The sequence below is a fragment of the Colobus angolensis genome, unplaced genomic scaffold, assembly GCF_000951035.1.
Source record: "Colobus angolensis palliatus isolate OR3802 unplaced genomic scaffold, Cang.pa_1.0 Scaffold11, whole genome shotgun sequence".
Classification (NCBI taxonomy): Eukaryota; Metazoa; Chordata; class Mammalia; order Primates; family Cercopithecidae; genus Colobus; species Colobus angolensis.
Window position 1 is genome coordinate 5040989 of NW_012112030.1, and position 6987 is coordinate 5047975.

Sequence of the window (6987 nt, forward strand, 5' to 3'; positions counted from 1 at the left end):
GACAAAACAACAGAAAGTACAATCACACGTGTAGTGAGGACTGCAGTGATGAACAAGCAACAGTAAACCTTGGCAGGAGTTACTGGAGACATAAGTGCTAGACATTTTCTTTGCAGAGTTTTATCTGTAAAACACAAATATCAGAATCTCAATCTCAGGAATATCCGAGGGAGAAAAAATTCATCATAGAATCAACACTAACATCAGATGTACTTCAATTCTCCTACTGCCAACTCCTTTCACAAAAGGGCTTGGTTCATAAATTAGAATAATGGCCCAAAGAGGGCTACAGCTAAAAACTGAATTCCCCCATGCCCAGGGAATCTTCCAGTTATTGGGAAAAGAGTAGAAATTGTGATGAAAAAGAAACATACACAATCCAGATTTAGCCCCATAGTAAAGCAGCTGGTTAGAAGCAACAGGGGAAGCAGAAAATAAATCAATGTAATTCACCATACTGACAGAATGAGACAAGGGACAACATACGAGCATCTGAATAAATGCTGCAAGAGGACGTGAAAAACTTAATATTCATCCACGATAGTAAGACTCAACAAATCAGAAATTGAAGAACCTTCTTCAACCTGATAAAAGGCATCTACAGAAAAACTACAGCTAGCACCAAACTTAAGGATGAAAGAGTAAATGCTTTCCCCCAGTGACATGGAACAAGGCAAGGATGTCTGATCTCTCTCACCAATCCAATTTAACATTTTATTGGATGTCCTATTAGGGGCAAAAAGGCAAGAAAAAAGAAATAAATGTCATATAGATTGGAAAGAAATAAAGGCATTGCTATTCACAGACAACATAGTTGTCTGTATGTAAAATTCTAAGGAATCTACCAAATGGCTATGAGAATAAATGAATTTGGCAAAGCTACAGGATTAGCTATGCTCATATATAAAAAACACTTATAGTTCCATATATTCATAATTATGAAGTGGAAATTTAAATATAAAAACAGTGCCATTTATAATAACACAAAAGATATCAAATAAATCTATCAAAATATGCTTAGGATCAGTATGATGAAAGCTGGAAACCAAAGTGACAAAGAAATCAAAGACTTGAATCAACAGAGAGATATAAGATATTCATAGACTGGCATATGCAATATTGCTGGATGTCAATTATACCCAAACAGGTTTAGAGATTCAGTGCAATCCTGATAAACATTGCAGTATGAATTTTTTGTAGAAATAAGCCAGGTAATTTTAAAATTATAAGAAAAATCAAAGAATTAGAACAGCTGAACAATTTTGAAGGAAAAGAAAATGGCCAAATTTGGAAATCAGGGAATCTTCTTTCATAATTTACAAAGTAACAGAAACAAAGACAGTATGATATTGATAAAAGAACAAACATATAAATCAATGGAACAGAAAAAATTTCAGAAACAAATCTAAACATATATGGTCAATTGACATTTGACAGAAGTGGAAAGTAATCAGGCAGGTAAGGGGTAATATTTTCTGAACTCATAGTGCTGGAACACTTAATGCAAAATAGTGAAACTCAACTCACACCTAATACCTTATAAGAAAATGAGCTCAGAATAAATCTTAGACTCATATATGAAGCCTCAAACACTAAAACTATTAGAAGGAAAGAGGAAAATAAAATTTTTGTGAGCTTGAATTAGGCAAAAATTTCTTAGATACAACACCAAAAGCATTATCAATATTTTAAAACTTGATAAATTGAACTTTAACGTAATTAAAACTCTCTGCTAGAAAAAAAAAAAAAAACCACCCTGAAAAGGGAATAAAAAGACAAGCAAAGGCAGAAAAACATCTTTCTAAAAAGCAACTTGTATCTAGAATATATTAAGAACTCAAAACTCAACAATAAGAAAATGAAAACTAGATTAAAAAGTGGGTCAACGATTTGGAGATATACTTGATTAAAGAGGATATATGAATAGCAAATAAGTGCATAAAAACATGCTTGAAATAACCAGCCATTTGAGAGATACAAATTAAAAGCATAATGAGTGACTACTACATGGTTATTAGAGTGGCAAAGAAAACAAAAGAAAAAAAGGAACAACCAACTGCTGGTGAGGAAGGGATGTGATTTGGTTTGGATCTGTGTCCCCACGCAAATCTTATGTTGAATTGTAATCTCCAGTGTTGGAGGTGGGGTGTGGTGGGAGGTGACTGGGTCACGGGGGCAGATTTCCCCCTTGGTGCTGTGTCGCGATGAGTGAGTCCTTGTGAGATCTGGTTATTGAAAACTGTGTGGTGCCCTCCCTCACTTCCTCTCTTCCTCCTGCTCAGACCAAGCGAAGTATGGACTCCCCCTTTGCCTTCTGCCATGAAGTGTAAGTTTCCTGAGGCAGCCCCAGAAGCTAAGCAGATGCCAGAATCATGCTTCCTGGCCAGCCTGTGGAATGGTGACCCAATTAAACCTCCTTTCTTACAAATTACTCAGTCTCAGGCAATTTCTTTATAGTAGTGCGAGAATAGACAGGATGCAACTGGAATTTTCATGCAGCATCACTGGAAATGCAAAATATTATGGGCATTTTGGAAAACAGTTAAGCAGTTTGTTATGGTAAATGTAAATTCCCCACATGCCCGAGTCATCCTATCCCTAGGTATTTAAACAAGGGAAGGGAAAACTTGTGTTTACCCAAAAACCTGAAAGGAATATTTTACACCAGTTTTATTCATTATCACGAGAAACTAGCAACAGCTCAAATATGCTTCAGCTGCTGAAGAGGTGAACCACTATTCCTCAGCCCTAATAAAAGAAAAAACTTGATCATACATTCACAATTGTCAATTTCTTACTGTGTGTTAGCTGGCCAAACTTTTGTCCGGTTTTTCTCCTCCTCACAAGCCCTACATGTGTTTGCCTGCAAGTTTGCCTAAAGGCCCCAAAGCACAGACTTGCAAAAAACATCCTGCCTTAACCTGACCACATTGCACCATTTCCTGTTGAAACGCCTAGACTTTGCCCCCTGCTCTCTCCCACACCACTAAGTTTTTTTTTGTTGCTGCTGTTTTTGGGGGTTTTTTGGGGTTTATTTGTTTTGTTTTGTTTAAGACAGAGTCTCTGTAGCCCACGCTGGAGTGCAGGGACACGATCTCGGTTCACTGCAAGCTTCCACCTCCCAGGTTCACGCCATTCTCCTGCCTCAGCCTCTCGAGTACCTGGGACCACAGATGCCCACCACTATGCCCGGCTAATTTTTTGTATTTTGTTTAGTAGAGACGGGGTTTCACCATGTTAGCCAGGATGGTCTCAATCTCCTGACCTTGTGATCCACCCACCTCGGCCTCCCAAATTGCTGGGATTACAGGCATGAGCCACTGTGCCAGCCCACTAACACATTTTTGAAATCAGTGTTAGTCCTATTGCAATAGTCCTTTAGAATAAAGTTTCTCCCTATCTTGTTTTCCTTTGACAAATGATGCATACTATAACACAGATGACTTGAAAATGCATTATTGTTAAGTGGATGAAGTCCGATTCTACAGTTACCAGCTGCAGAATTTCATTCCTGTGACATTCTGGAAAAGCAAAAGTGTAAGAACAGAAAAGAGATCAGTGGTTGCCAAGGGCTAGGGACAGAGGAAGAGACGTTCTACAAAGGGACATGAGGGAATTTGGAGTGGGCGGGTATGCTTCTGTATCTTGACTTTTATGGCAGTTACATGAATATATATGTTTACCATAGAAATCTACACCAAAAGAGTGAATTTTACTGAATATAAATTGTAATACTTTAAAAGTCCCTGCCAACTTTCATTCGTTTAATATACATCTACAAGAATAACAGGGAGCTTCAGCTTCAGTTCTAGACAGTGGAAAAGATGGGTAAGATTGGATGATCTTAAGCAGTAAATACTGTTTGGATTTTGGCTCATATAAAAATATCAGCCTTTATTCTTTCTGGTTCTACACTAATGCAAAATTGTCTTAAAGGTTCAGAATACTAAGACTTCCACAATTCTTTTTCATTGTTACTAGGGTAATGTGTAACTCTCCCCTTAAAACTTCCCCCAAATCTCCCATTTGCCTCTCTTAATCATCTTCTAAATGTCCCTGCTTTCTCTTCTTCTTTTTTATATCTCTGTTTCCTCCTGCTAATACTGAGACAGCCAGACATGAAGGGGTCCCTGGAGAAACTCCAACTAGCCTGCCCACTGAGGTGGAGCCTTGGGAAGTCCACAAGGTTTGCAGCAGGGAGAAGCCTGAGTCTGGCCCCTCTCTTTCATGTGTGGAACCTGGGATCCAAATGGCCAGGTGGGAAGCACTCTAGCAGAAGGACTGTGGCCTTGCCAAAGTAACTGTTTCCCCCCTTTTTTCCATTTTTCACCCAATAAAACTCCACTTCACACACCCTTTAAAGTATCTGTGAGCCTGCATTTTCGTGGCCATGGGACAAAGAATCCCATTTTTAGCTGAAATAAGGAAAGATCCTACAGCAATATTCCCACATGCATCTTGTTCCATTTCCCTCTCTTGCTCACTTACTTCTCTTCTACCTTTCTAATAGTGTGTCCTGACTCCTGTAGATTCATATCACTCTTAAAGTACACACTGAACACAATACTCTTCAGACTTCTAGTTGGAAAAACAACATTAGGAATTATCTCTCGGAAGAACAAAGAAATAAAGCATTATTGGATGGCCGAATAGGAACAGCTCCAGCCTCCAGCTCCCAGTGTGAGCGACACAGAAGATGGGTGATTTCTGCATTTTCAAATGAGGTGCAGACTGCCACCTCACACCTCACATGGCTGGGTACACCTCTGAGATGAAGCTTTCAGAGCAAGAATCAGACAGCAACACTTGCTGATCAGCAATATTCTATCTTCTGCAGCCTCCACTGCTGATATCCAGGCAAACACAGTCTGGAGTGGACTTCAAGCAAACTCCAACAGACCTGCAGCTGTGGGTCCTGACTGTTAGAAGGAAAACTAACAAACAGAAAGGATACCCACACCAAAACCCCATCAGCATGTCACCATCATCAAAGACCAAAAGGCAGATAAAACCACAAAGATGGGGAAAAAACAGTGCAGAAAAGCTGGAAATTCAAAAAATCAGAGTGCATCTCCCCCTCCAAAGGAATGCAGCTCATCGCCAGCAATGGAACAAAGCTGGATGGAGAATGACTTTGACGACCTGAGAGAAGAAAGCTTCAGTCAATCAAACTTCTCAGAGCTAAAGGAGGAACTATGTACCCAGTGCAAAGAAACTAAAAACCTTGAAAAAAGAATGGAAGAATGGATAACTAGAATAACCAATGCAGAGAAGTCCATAAACGAACTAATAGAGATGAAAACCATGACACGAAAACTATGTGACAAATGCAAAAGTTTCAATAACTGACTCGATCAACTGGAAGAAAGAGTAACAGTGATTGAAGATCAAATGAATGAAATGCAGCAAGAAGAGAAGTTTAGAGAAAAAAGAGTAAAAAGAAATGAACAAAGCCTCCAAGAAATAAAGGATTATGTGAAAAGACAAAAATCTATGTCTGATTGGTATGCCTGAAAGTGATGGGGAGAATGGAACCAAGCTGGAAAACACTCTGCAGGATATTATCCAGGAGAACTTCCCCAACCTAGTAGGGCAGGCCAATATTCAAATTCAGGAAATACAGAGAACGCCACAAAGATACTCCTCGAGAAGAGCAACTCCAAGACACATAATTGTCAGATTCACCAAAGCTGAAATGAAGGAAAAAAATGTTAAGGCCAGCCAGAAAGAAAGGTCAGGTTACCCACAAAGGGAACCCCATCAGACTAACAGCAAATCTCTCAGCAGAAACTCTACAAGCCAGAAGAGAGTGGGGGCCAATATTCAACATTCTTAAAGAAAAGAATTTTCAACCCAGAATTTCATATCCAGCCAAACTAAGTTTCATAAGTGAAGGAGAAATAAAATTCTTCACAGACAAGCAAATGCTTAGAGATTTTGTCACCACCAGGCCTGCCCTACAAGAGATCCTGAAGGAAGCACTAAACATGGAAAGGAACGAACGGTACCAGCCATTGCAAAAACATGCCAAAATGTAAAGACCATCGATGCTAAGAAGAAACTGCATCAACTAATGAGCAAAATAACCAGCTAATATCATAATGACAGGGTCAAGTTCACATACAACAATATTAACTTTAAATGTAAATGGACTAAATGGTCCCATTAAAAGACACAGATTGGCAAATTGGATAAAGAGTCAAGACCCATCAGTTTGCTGTATTCAGGAGACCCACCTCACATGTAGAGACACACATAAGCTCAAAATAAAGGGATAGAGGAAGATCTACCAAGCAAATGGAGAACAAAAAAGAGCAGGGGTTGCAATCCTAGTCTCTGATAAAATAGACTTTAAACAATCAAAGATCAAAAGAGACAAAGAAGGCCATTACATAATGGTAATGGGATCAATTCAACAGGAAGAGCTAACTATCTTAAATATACATGCACCCAATACAGGAGCACCCAGATTCATAAAGCAAGTCCTTAGAGACTTACAAAGAGACTTAGACTCCCACACAATAATAATGTGAGACTTTTAACACCCCACTGTCAACATTAGACAGATCAACGAGACAGAAAGTTAATAAGGATATCCAGGAATTGAACTCAACTCTGCACCAAGCAGACCTAATAGACATCTACAGAACTCTCCACCCCAAATCAACAGAATATACATTCTTCTCAGCACCACATTGCACTTATTCCAAAACTGACCTCATAGTTGGAAGTAAAGCACTCCTCAGCAAAAGTAAAAGAACAGAAATTATAGCAAACTGTCTCTCAGACCACAGTGCAATGAAACTAGAAATCAGGACTAAGAAACTCAATCAAAACCACTCAACTACATGGAAACTGAACAACCTGCTCCTGAATGACTACTGGGTACATCATGAAATGAAGGCAGAAATAAAGATGTTCTTTGAAACCAATGAGAACAAAAATACAACATACCAGAATCTCTGGGACACATTTAAAGCAGTGTGT

At 39.0% G+C, this 6987-nt stretch overlaps 1 pseudogene; it reads right to left on the bottom strand.

The window, feature by feature from the left end:
* Window positions 1-6987, bottom strand: part of LOC105519737 — a 19274-nt pseudogene continuing 12287 nt past the window's right edge.